The 13,726-nt window shown below is 40.2% G+C and overlaps 1 non-coding gene across 1 annotated transcript; it reads left to right on the top strand.

Annotated features, from left to right (window-relative positions):
- The first annotated feature begins 12,495 nt into the window (after positions 1 to 12,495).
- TRNAC-ACA (transfer RNA cysteine (anticodon ACA)) lies at positions 12,496 to 12,569 on the top strand. Its single transcript has one exon. It is a non-coding gene; the product is annotated as a tRNA-Cys (tRNA).
- Positions 12,570 to 13,726: the final 1,157 nt, after the last annotated feature.

The raw sequence follows: 13,726 nt of genomic DNA, 5'->3' as shown, positions 1-13,726 counted from the left end.
CCCTTTGACCAACACCTCCCATTTTCCCCTCCCCTTGCCCCTGATAACCACCATTTTACTCTGTGCTTCTATGTTTTTGACTATTCCACATCCCACATATGGTTGAAATCATGATATATCTGTCTTGTGTTTCAATAACTAGTGTGACTTTTTGTCTGCTAACTGTCTCCAGTTGATACAGAACTGAAAGATAAATATTACCAATGTCACTTATGAATACAGATGTTAAATTCTAAATAATATTTTAGTAAACTTAGAAACAAAATGGTTAGAGGCATAGCCTGCAGCCACAGAATGGATCGGCAAAGAGAAGCAGGTCTAATAACTAAACCATTCATTTAATACTATATTCTCATGGAGCACAGCCTATACAAGCAAGACTCAGTCAGAGACAGGCCACAAGACTGGAAGAAGACATTTGCAAATCAGATATCAGATAAGGAATTTGTATCTGGAACACGTAAATAACACAGCTCAATAATAAGAAGCCAAATAACCCAATTTAAAAATGGGCAGAAGATCTGAATAGACCTCAACAAAGGAGATAAATGAATGGCCAATAGGCACATGAAAAGATGCTCAACATCATTAGGGAATTCAGACTGAAACTGAAGAACGTATGGAAAACCACTAGGCCGTTCAGGTATGACCTAATTCCTTTACAATTAAACAGTGGAAGTGACAAATATAGTAAAGCGATCAAATCTGATAGACAGAGTGCCTGAAGAACTATGGAGAGAGGTTTGTTACATTGTACAGTAGACATTGACCAAAACCATCCCCAAGAAAAACAAATGCAAGGAGGCAAAATGGTTGTCTGAGGAGGACTTTCAAATAGCTGAGAAAAGAAGAGAAGCTAAAGGCAAAGGAGGAAAGGAAAGATATACCCATCTAAATGCAGCAAGTGTTAGTCGCTTAGCAGTGTCTGCCTCTTCATGACCCTACGGATTGTAGCCCGTTAGGTTCCTCTGTCCATGGGATTCTCCAGGCAAGAGTACTGGAGTGGGTCTCCATTTCCTTCTCCAAGGGATCTTCCCAACCCAAGGATCGAACCTGGGTCTCCCACATTGCAGGCAGATTCTTCACCATCTGAGCCACCAGGGAATAGCAAGGAGATATAAGAAAGCCTTCTTAAGTGAACAATGCAAAAAATAAAAAAAAAAAAAAAGAGGAAAACAACAGAATGGGAAGGACTAGAGATCACTTCAAGAAGATTAGAGATACCAAGGAAATATTTCATGCAAAGATGGGCACAATAAAGGACAGAAACAATGTGAACCTAACAGAAGTAAAACAGATTAAGAAGAGGTGGCAACAATACACAGAACAACTGTACAAAAAAAAGGTCTTAATGATCCAAATAAACACAGTGATATGATCACTCACCTATAGCCAGACATCCTAGAGTGTGAAGTCAAGTGGGCGTTAGGAAGCACTACTACGAACAAAGCTAGTGGAGGTGATGGAATTCCAGCTGAACTATTTCAAATCCTGAGGGATGATGCTGTTAATGTGCTGCACTCAATATGCCAGCAAATTTGGAAAACTCGACAGGAATGGAAAAGCTCAGTTTTAATTCCAGTTCCAAAGAAGGGCAATGCCAAAGAATGTTCAAACTACTGCACACCTGCATTCATTTCACATGCTAGCAAAGTAATGCTCAAAATTCTTCAAGCTAGGATTCAACAGTATGTGAACTGAGAACTTTCCAGATGTACAAGCTGGGTTTAAAAAGGCAGAGGAACCAGAGATCAAATTGCCAACATCCACTGGATCATAGAAAAAGCAAGGGAATTTCAGAAAAACATCTACTTCTGCTTCATTGATTATGCTAAAGCCTTTGACTGTGTGGATCACAACAAACTGTGGAAAATAATTAGAGCGATGGGAATACCAGACCACCTTACTTGCCTCCTGAGAAACCTGCATGCATGTCAAGAAACAACAGTTAGAACTTGACATGGAACAATGGGACTAGTTCCAAATTGGGAAAGGAATACGTCAAGGCTGTATATTGTTAACCTGCTTATTTAACTTGAATGCAGAGTACATCATGCAAAATGCCAGGCTGGAAGAAGCAAAAGCTGGAATCAAGATTGCTGGGAGAAATATCAACAACCTCAGATATGCAGATGACACTGCCCTAATGGCAGAAACTGAAGAGGAACTAAAGAGCCTCTTGATGAAAGTGAAAGAGGAGAGTGAAAAAGCTGGCTTAAAACTCAACATTCAAAAAACTAAGATCATGGCATCTGGTCTCATCACTTCTGGCAAATAGATATGGAAACAAGGGAAAGAGGGAGAGACTTTATTTCCTTGGGCTCCAAAATCACTGCTGATGGTGGCTGTGGTCATGAAATTAAGACACTTGCTCCTTGGAAGAAAAACTATGACCAACCTAGACAGCACTCTAAAAAGCAGAGACATTACTTTGCTGACAAAGGTTGGTATAGTTAAAGCTATGGTTTTTGCAGTAGTCATGTAGGGATGTGAGAGTTGGACCATAAAGGAAGCTGAGCATTGAAGAATTGATGCTTTTGGGCTGTGGTGTTGGCGAAGACTCTTGAGAGTCCCTTGGACTGCAAGGAGATTCAACCAGTCCATCCTAAAGGAAATCAGTCCTGAATATTCATTGGAAGGACTGATGTTGAAGCTGAAACTCCAATACTTTGGCCACCTGATGCGAAGAACTGACTCATTGGAGAAGACCCTGATACTGGGAAAGACTGAAGGCAGGAGGAGAAGGGGAGGATGACAGGATGAGATGGTTGTATGACATCACTGCCTTGATGTACATGAGTTTGAACAAGTTACAGGAGTTGGTGATGGACCAGGAAGTGGGGCATGCTGTAGTCCATGGGGTGGCAAATAGTCAGACACAACTGAGCAACTAAACTGAACTGAACAAATGTCCAACAACTGATGAATGGAGAGACAAAATGCAGTCTTCTGAGGTACAGGTCACTGAAGAAAGATGGATAAACGATTGGTTCTCTCCCTTTATTTACAAGCCTTAAAAAATATCATTTGATTTTCTAACATTTACCAAAGATGGCCAATGAAGTTTTGTCAGTTTTTTTTCCAAGTAATTGCAATGAGCTTATTGATTGATGAATATTTGATATGTTTTGCTTCTATTCTTAATTTTTTCAAATTGATACATATTCATGTAAAATACAGAAGAAAAAAGTCATTTGCCTGTATATGCATTTATGCATGTGTCAAAGTCATTCATAACTGTATGAACCTCTGTTGACATTTTGATTTGTTTCCTTCTGGCCTTATTTCTATGCACATAGTTTTATTGGATAAGAAAGTACTAGATTCCAAATATTTCAGCATTTCTTCAGCACAAGTGTGAGCACTGCCATTGCTAGTGAGCAGTAGGGAAAGAGCTAAAAGCCAATCTCTGGCCTTCTGAGAGCTCAACGTAGTGGTCCTGTTATCTTAACTTGACAGTTAAGATATCTTAACGTGACATAGCAATTTTCCCATGAATTCCAGGAGTCTACAGTCTAACAAGCAGAAAGTACAAATATAACTCGAGGTAAAAATATTAAATGGTATGAAAGGAAAATTCTATGGGAGAGATGATTTCTACTGATCCTCTTGCCTTCCTAGGGTATTGCTCTGTGGCTTCTCTTAATATGTTACTATGATTATCTAAAAGCAAAAAGGACTCTAAATCAGTTCTTCTTGGCCACACATTAGAGTCATCTGGGGGTACTTTTAAAGATCTCAGGCTGCACCACAGACCAATCATGTCCAAATTTGGGAGGAGAGACTCAAGTATCAGCATTTTTTTAAAATTCCCCAGAGAATTCCAACATGCAGTGAAGGCTGAAAATTGCCAAATGACTACTGTATTCAGAACTCTATACCAAATTCTATGCAGTACTATAAAATCCACTAAATATATGTCTGTATATGGAAGCATTTCACTTTTTTACAACATGCTGTTCTTACATCAAGTCATTTTCCTTGTACATTTGTGTACATTCCAGCAATTAAAGATAAAGGGGTTAGCCATTTGAACTCATAACTAATTGCACCTTATTAATTGCCCACTCTAAGAGAACTAGTGAACTTAAGATGCAAATCAGAACTGCAAGTTCAAAGTCATGAAAAAGTTAATGATTCATCCTCCTCTCTGTTGTTGCAGAAAGATGAGTATTTGATAACCCTCATGTTTATTCTGGAAGCAAAGGAGATGCCTACTGTAAAGAATGACCCCAATTTCCATTCTAGACTTAATCTAGAAGTCTAGAATTGTAGCTGCCTTTTTCTAAAATTGAAGTATAGTTGACTTACAATATTGTGCTAGTTTCAAATGTACAGCAAAGTAATTCAGTTATATTTTTTCAGATAATTTTCCATTACAGGTTATTATAGGATATTAAATATGGTTTCCTGTGCTATACAGTAGGTCCTTGTTATTTATTCTATATAGAGTAATGTATATCTGTGAATCCCAAACTCCTACTTTATCCCTCCCTCTCCCCTTTGGTAACCATAAGTTTGTTTTCTATATCTGAGTCTTCTTCTGTTGTGTAAATAAGTTCCTTTGTATCACTTTTTTTTTAGATTCCACATATAAGAGGTATCAAGTAATGTCTGTCTTTCTCTGCCAGACTTAATTCCCTTAGTCTGATAATATTTAGTTCCATTCGTGGTGCTGCAAATGGCAATATTTCATTATTTTTTATGTCTTCAATTGCCTTTAAAATTTTTTATTGTGAAACACTTTCAAACTTATCCTAAAGTTGCAAAAACAGTATAAAGAAACCTCATATATGCCCTTCATGCAATTTCATCAATTGTTAACATTCTACCACCTTGGCTTTATCATACAATGGATAGATAAATAATAGATAGATATGTAGAGAGATATAGATGGATAGTTTTTATGCTTACAAGAGTAAACATAACATTATCATGTTCCTTAATCCCCTAAATATTTAGAGTGTATTTCCCCCCTAGAATAAAAACATTCTCTTACAAACCACAGATAAATCACAAGAATCAGGGAATCTAGAGGTTATAATCAAATTTTCCCCACTGTCTCAATAATGTCCTTCAGTTCAGTAGCTCAGTTGTGTCTAACTATTTCCACCCCACAGACTGCAGCACACCAGGCTTCCCTTTCTATCACCATCTCCTGGAGCTAGCTCAAACTCATGTCCATCGAGTTGGTGATGCCATCCAACCATCTCATTCTCTGTCATCTCCTTCTCCTCCTGCCTTCAGTCTTTCCCAGCATCAGGGTCTTCTCCAATGAGTCAGTTCTTCGCATCAGGTGGCCAAAGTATTGGAGTTTCAACTTCAACATCAGTCCTTCCAATGAATATTCAGGACTGATTTCCTTTAGGATGGACTGGTTTGATCTCCTTGCTGTCCAAGGGACTCTCAAGAGTCTTCGCCAATACCACAGTCCAAAAGCATCAATTCTTCAATGCTCAGCTTCCTTTATGGTCCAACTCTCACATCCCTACATGACTACTGCAAAAACCATAGCTTTGACTAGATGGACCGTTGTTGGCAAAGTAATGTCTCTACTTTTTAATAGGCTGTCTAGGTTGGTCATAACTTTACTTCCAAGAAGCAAGTGTCTTTTAATTTCATGTCTGCGCTCACCATCTTCAGTGATTTAGGAGCCCCCAAAAATGAAGGCTCTCATTGTTTCCTTTGTTTCCCCATCTGTTTGCCATGAAGTGATAGGACTGGATGCCATGATCTTAGTTTTCTGAATGTTGAGTTTTAAGCCAACTTTTTCACTCTCTTCTTTCACTTTCATCAAGAGGCTCTTTAGTTCTTCTTCGCTTTCTGCCATAAGGACAGTGTCATCTGCATATCTGAGGTTCTTGATATTTCTCTCAGCAATCTTGATTCCAGCTTGTGCTTCATCCAGCCTGGCATTTTGCACGATGTACTCTGCATTTAAGTTAAATAAGTAGAGTGACAATATACAGCCTTGAGGTACTCTTTCCCGATTTGGAACCAGTCTGTTGTTCCATGTCAAGTTCTAACTGTGGCTTCTTGACCTGCACACAAATTTCTCAGGTTGCAGGTCAGGTGGTCTGGTAGTCCCACCTCCTGAAGAATTTTCCACAGTTTGTTGTGATCCACACAGTCAAAGGCTTTGGCATAGTCAATAACACAGAAGTAGATGTTTTTCTGGAACTCTCTTGCTTTTTAGATGATACAATGGATGTTGGCAATTTGATCTCTGGTTCCTCTGCCTTTTCTAAATCCAGCTTGAACATCTGGAATTTCATGGTTCAGGTACTGTTGAAGCCTGGCTTGGAGAATTTTGAGCATTACTTTCCTAGCATGAGAGTGAGTGCAATTGTGTGGTAGTTTGAACATTCTTTGGCATTGCCTTTCTTTGGGATTGGAATGAAAACTGACCTTTTCCAGTCCTGTGGCCACTGCTGAGTTTTCCAAATTTGCTGGCATATTGAGTGCAGCCTTTCACAGCATCATCTTTTAGGATTTGAAATAGCTCAACTGGAATTCTATCACCTCCACTAGCTGTGTTCATAGTGATGCTTCCTAAGGCCCACTTGACTTCGCATTCCAGGATATCTGTCTCTAGGTGAGTGATCACACCATCATGGTTATCTGGGTCATGAAGATCTTTTTTGTATAGTTCTTCTGTGTATTCTTGCCATCTCTTCTTAATAACTTCTGCTTCTATTAGGTCCATATGATTTTTGTCCTTTATTGTGCCCATTTTTGCATGAAATGTTCCCTTGGTATCTCTAATTTTCTTGAAGAGATCTCTAGTCTTTCTGATTCTATTGTTTTCCTCTATTTCTTTACATTGATCACTGAGGAAGGCTTTCTTATCTCTCCTTGCTATCTTATCTTATCTGTCTCCATCAGAGGGCAGACAGAATGAAAACCACAATCACAGAAAATTAACCCATCTGATCCCATGGACCACAGCCTTTTCTAACTCAATGAAACTATGAGCCATACCATGTAGGGCCACCCAAGATGGACGGGTCATGGTGGAGAGTTCTGACAAAATGTGGTCCACTGGAGAAGAGAATGGCAAACCACTTCAGTATTCTTGCCTTGAGAATCCCATGAACTGTATGAAAGGGCAAAAAGACGGGACACTGAAAGATGAACTCCCCAGGTTGGTAGGTGCCCAATATGCTACTGGAGATCAGTTGAGAAATAACTCCAGAAAGAATGAAGAGATGGAGCCAAAGCAAAAACAATACCCAGTTGTGGATGTGACTGATAATGGAAGTAAAGTCCAATGCTGTGAAGAGCAATATTGCTTAGGAACCTGGAATGTTAGGTCCATGAATTCAGGCAAATTGGAAGTGGTCAAACAGGAGATAGCAAGAGTGAACATTGACATTTTAGGAATCAGTGACTTAAAATGGACTGGAATGGGTGAATTTAACTCAGATGACTATTATATCTACTACTGTGGGCAAGATCCCTTAGAAGAAATGGGAGTAGCCATCATAGTCAACAAAAGAGTCCGAAATGCAATATTTGGGTGGAATCTCAAAAATGACAGAATGATCTCTATCCATTTTCAAGGCAAACCATTCAGTATCACAGTAATCCAAATCTATGCCCCAACCAGTAATGCTGAAGAAGCTGAAGTTGAATGGTTCTATGAAGACCTACAAGACCTTCTAGAACTAATACCCAAAACAGGTGTCCTTTTCATCATAGGGGACTGGAATGCAAAAGTAGGAAGTCAAGAGATACCTGGATACCAGGAAATTTGGCCTCGGAGTACAAAATGAAGCAGGTCAAAGGCTAACAGAGTTTTGCCAAGAGAACGTGCTGGTCATAGCAAACACCCTCTTCCAACAACACAAGAGACCCCTCTACACGTGGACATCACCAGACAGTCAATACCAAAATCATATTGATTATATTCTTTCCAACTGTAGATGTAGAAGCTCTATACAGTCAGCAAAAGCAAGACCAGGAGCTGGCTGTGGCTCAGATCATGAACTCCTTATTGCCAAATTTGGACTTAAATTGAAGAAAGTAGGGAATACCACTAGACCATTCAGGAATGACCTAAATCAAAATCCCTTATGATTATAGAGTAGAAGTGACAAATATATTCAAGGAATTAGATCTGATAGAGTGCCTGAAAAAGTATGGATGGAGTTTCTGGACATTTTACAGGAGGCGGTGATCAAGACCATCCCCACGAAAAAGAAACGCAAAAAGGCAAAATAGTTGTCCGAGGAGGGCTTACAAATAGCTGAAAAAAGAAAAGAGGTGAAAAGCAAAAGAGAAAAAGAAAGATATACCCATTTGAATGCAGAGTTCCAAAGAATAGCAAGGAGAGATAAGAAAGCCTTCCTGAGTGATCAATGCAGAGAAATAGAGGGGCCTTGCTCAGTAACTCTTTAATCCAATTTTCTGTTGATGGGAGGGGCTGTGTGCCCTCCTTTTTGTCTGACCTGAGACCAAACTATGGCGGAGGTAATGAAGATAGTGGTGACCTCCTTCAAAAAGGTCCTTTGCATGCATGCGCTGCTGCACTCAGTGCCCCAACCCTGCACCAATACACCACCAACCCACGCCTCCACCGGAGACTCCTGGACACTCACAGGCAAGTCTGGGTCAGTCTCTTGTCGGGTCACTGCTCCTTTCTCCTGGGTCCTGGTGTGCACAGGGTTTTGTTTGTGCCCTCCGAGAGTCTGTTTCCCTGGTCCCGTGTATGTTCCGTAAACAAAGGGACAATAATGTCCTTTCTAGCACTCTTTTCTGATCCAGGACCCAATTCAAGAGTATTATGCATGACCTTTAGTTTCATGTCTCTCCCATCTCCTTTCATCTGAAATAGTTCCATGGCCTTCTTTGCTTTTCTTGCCATTGACAGTTGTGAAGAGTACAGGCCACTTGTATTATGGAAGGTCCCTCAGTCTGGGTTTGTGTCCAGTTTTCTCAGGATTAGATTAAGTCTTGTGTTTTTGTTTGTTTGCTTGTTTGTTGGCCATGGTGCTTGGCTTGTGGGATCTCAGTTCCTGGACCAGGGGTTGAATTCAGGTCATGCAGTGAAAGCCCAGAATCCTAACCACCAGACCATCAGAAAACTCCCTGAGTTCCAAGGTTTTAGAGGAGGATACCAAATAAGAGCTCCTGTGTCACCCTCAAGGTACCACAGGAAGAGGATCATGAAGTCAGCTTATTTCATCACTGGTGAGGTTAACTTTGATCACTTGGTTGGTGTCTGCCAGTTTTGTCCACTGTCAAATTACTAATTTTCCCCTTGCAATGTCATTTTGAGAGACCTGTAGGGCAGGTATTAAGATGAGTGAGCAAGGCACTTAGGGCACAAAATGTTGAGAAACTCACTCTCAAGAGGGAGTGCAAGTGCAGGCCTAGCCCCTGATAGAAGGATCTATTATCCCTTTTCTGCAGTGAAAGCAGGGAGTCCTAAGCACTAGATTGACAGGGAATTTCCTGACTGTCCCTTTTAAAAAATACCTTATTACATAAGCAATTCCTCTGCCATCTCTTGGGGGGTTCAGGAGGCAACTCTGCAAACTTAATGTTATGATATCAAATTTGAAAAATAAAACTGAAATAAAATTCTGCCATCAAATTTAGTCTTAATGAGAAAAGGAATTCAGGTGGATAGGGTTAAAACAGCAAAAGTAAAGCAACTGGGAAACAGGATGTTAAGAAAAATCACTGGTGTTAGGAGTAGAGTGTAAGGATCAGGTTTACTGTGCCTGTCCCTGGTCTGGACCCTCGAGTCCATCCTAACACAAATACCTGTTGTGCCTTCAAAATTCCAAGGGCCATCATGTGGATCCTCTGCTCTGGGAGTGAAAGGTTAATTGCTCACCAGGCTGGATAGGAGCTGCCCCCACTCATCTCTCTGACCTCATCTCCCACCTCCCACCACAGCTCAGCAGCTCTGCTAGAACAAAGTCATCTGGCCTCAGGGACTTTGTGCTAGTTTCCTGGCACAGGACATTATGTTCCAGATCTCCATATGCCTCCTGCAGATTTCTGCTCAACCTGGTCAGTGGGGCCTTCTCTGAGAACCACCAAAGTTACTACCCACTCACCCCTACTCCCTACCTCCCTCCCCTGCTTCACATTTCTTCAGAACACTTAGGACCACATACTTACAAACATGTTTCTTTGTTTTATCTATTTCACCCCTACTAGAATAGAGAGTTTAGGCAGGATAGGCATTTTTGTGAGTTTTTTTCACTTCTGGGTCCCCAGTGTCTAGAACATGCCTGGTACATAAGAGCTCACCAAATGTGTGTGAATGTGTCTCTGTGTGTGTCAGAGATAGGAACAGAGAAACAGAGAGAAAGGGAAAGGTCCACAGATAATGTTGAGAGGTAAATTGGAACTGATGCTCTTTCCTCTAATAGGATAGGTTTATTGTGAAGCTAATAAAGCTTAAGTAAAGGTCCTAACATATTTACACAGTCATATGCTGAAATTTGTAAAAGTAAAATGCTTAAACTTCAGTTAAAGTAGCATCTCTCTCCACTCTGGCACCCCCACTCTCACACTTTCTGTAGTGGCTTTGTCCTGCATCAGCTTAGCTAAGCTGGAACCACATTCTCTTCCCCACATGCTTCCATGTTAGGCATAGAGACATTGTGTGGGAGGCAGATGTGAACCAGAAATCAGATTTTTTAAGTTCCAAAGGTTAGTTCAGGCACTGTGACAGCTTGCACTCAAGTCACTGATCGGATCTCCACTTAGATGGCACTAGGTAACACTCTGCCACTAAACCTTCTTCCACATAGCCAGTCCCACTGACCTACAGCAACTTTGGGCTCAACAGCAGACACAGGGACAGTAGTCCACATGATAACCAGACCCTATTATGAGTCCCTCACTCTATGTCACTCATGGCAGTTCTGCTTCTTTGATGACCCCTGACTATTACACTTCCCATGGGGCTCAGTGACACTGGAGTGGCCAAAGGAACTCCAGTGTGGGCCAGCTAAAGGAAAATTGAGTTGGGCACATATTTCACTGGGATTCAGAGAATTATACTCACAATGGTTTACAATCACTTCCTTGAATGGTTGGGTCATTGATAGCCACCCTAAATATGAATGGCTTCCAGGAACACACCGATGGTCTGCTGCCAGAAGGCATATGGCAACATGTTCATGTCTTAGGGCACCTGGCATCAGAAGTATGTGGGCTGTGGACAAGAAATGAAGTTTAAAATGTATAAAGCCAGAATCAAATCTGTGAGAAGTTCTTTCAATCATATTATGCAATTTTTTCCCAGATTTTGTGACATTTTGGCATTTATGAGCTTTTTAACAACCTTACTTTGTTATAATTTCTTTTCTCATTCCAAAGAATCGTTCACTTTTGTACCCAATGTTGTATTATTAAGCTTGTATTACAGTTGCATGTATTGGGTTAGCCAAAAAAGTTTGTTCAAGTTTTAAGGAAAAACCCAAATGAACTTTTTGGCTAACCAATAAATTGAAGAAATTAGGACACACCCTCTCACTATACACAAAAAGAAATGCAAATGGTTAAGTTAAAGACTTAAACATAAGACACCACAGAACTCCTAGAATAGGTCATAGGTAAAGCATTCTCTAATATAAATCATACCAATCTTTTCTTAGGTCAGCCTCCTGAAGGCAATAGAAATAAAAACAAAAATAAACAAATGGAACCTAATCAAACTTACAAGCTTTTGCACAGCAAAAGAAACCATTTAAAAATGAAAATACAACCTACAGAGTGGGAGAAAATATTTGCAAATGATATGACAGACAAGGGCTTAATTTTCAAAATATACAAATAGTTCATATAACTCAACAACAAAACAAACAAACAACTCAATGAAAAATGTGCAGAAGACCTAAATAGATATTTCTCTAAATAAATACAAATGGCCAATAGACACATGAAAAGATGTCAACATCAAAAATTATTAGAGAAATGCAAATCAAAACTACAATGAGTCACACTGTTCTGAATGGTCATCATTAAAAACTACAAATAACAGCAACATGAATTAGCCATAGATGTACATATGTCAATGCTTCCCTGGTGGCTCAGACAGCAAAGAATCTGCCTGCAATGCAGGAGACTTGAGTTTGATCCCTGGGTTGGGAAGATCCCCTGGAGAAAGAAATAGCAACCCACTCCAGTATTCTTACCCGGGATATCATATGTCCCCACCTTTTTGAACCTCACTCCCACTTTTCACCCTTTCCCAACCTTCTAGGTTGTGTATCCTTCAATTAAAAATAAATAAATTTTTAAAAAACTACAAATAACAAATACTGGAGAGGATATGGAGAAAAGGGAACCTTTCTCCATCATTGGTAGGAATGTAGGTTGATACAGCCACTGTAGAAAATATTGTGGAGGTTCCTCAGAAAACTAAAAATAGAATTATCATATAATCCAGCAATACCATTCCTGGGCATATATCCAGACAAAACTATAACACAAAAAGACATTAGTTTGGTGCAAACTAATTGCGGGGCTTCCCTGGTAGCTCAGATGGTAAAAGCGTCTGCCTACAATGCAGGAGACCCGGGTTCAATCCCTGGGTCAGGAAGATTCCCTGGAGAAGGAAATGGCAACCCACTCTAGTACTCTTGCCTGGAAAATCCCATGGGCCAAGGAGCCTGGTAGGCTACAGTCTATGGGGTCGCAAAGAGTCGGACACGACTGAGCAACTTCACTTCACTTCACTTCAAGCTAATTGTGGTTTTCCATTGTTAAACTTTGCTGTTTGATATTGGAATATATTCTCAAATAAATATGGTTAGTTCTACATCATTTTAATGCACATTTCTCACTCTGTGTTTTTGCTAATGACTTATTGTTGCTGTTTTGGTTGCTCAGTCATGTCCAACTCTTTGCAACCCCATGGACTGTAGCCTGCCAGGCTTCTCAGTTCATAGGATTTTTCCAGGCAAGAATACTGGAGTGGGTTGCCATTTCCTTCTCCTAGGGATCTTCCCAACCCAGGGATTGAACCTGTGTTTCCTGCATTGGCAGGCGGATTCTTTACCACTGAGCCACCAGGTAAGCCCAATGACTTTTTACTTGCTGTTTATTTTATATTTATTTTAACTAGGGAAATGATGTTAGACAAAATGCAAATTTGAGCAATTTTCTTAGCCAAGTTCAAAATGGGTCGTAAAGCAGCAGAGACAACTTGCAACATCAACAAAGCATTTGGCCCAGGAACTGCTAATGAACATACAATGCAGCAGTGGTTCAAGAAGCTTTGCAAAGGAAACAAGAGCCTTGAAGATGAGGAGCATCATGGCTGGCCATTGGAAGTTGACAACGACCAATTGAGAGGACTATCAAATCTGATCCTCTTATAATTATTAATACACAACAAGTTGCCAAAGAACTCAAAGTCAGCCATTTGGCATTTGAAGCAAATTGGAAAGGTGAAAAAGCTCCATAATTGGGTGCCTCTTGACCTGACACAAATAAAAAAAAATCACTGAAGTGTCATCTTCTCTTATTCTTTGCAACAACAATGAACCATTTCTCGATCGGATTGGGACAAGCGATGAAAAGCGGACTATATACAACAACTGGCAATGACCAGCTCAGTGGTTGGACCAAGAAGCTCCAAAGCACTTTCCAAGACCAAACTTGCACCAAAAAAGATCATGGTCACTGTTTGGTGGTCTGCTGCCCATCTGATCAACTACAGCCTTCTGAATCCAGGAGAAACCATTACATCTGAAAA

The sequence above is a fragment of the Muntiacus reevesi genome, chromosome X, assembly GCF_963930625.1.
Source record: "Muntiacus reevesi chromosome X, mMunRee1.1, whole genome shotgun sequence".
NCBI lineage: Eukaryota > Metazoa > Chordata > Mammalia > Artiodactyla > Cervidae > Muntiacus > Muntiacus reevesi.
Note: the sequence above shows the minus strand (reverse complement) of the source record. Positions and strands in the feature narration are given on the sequence as shown.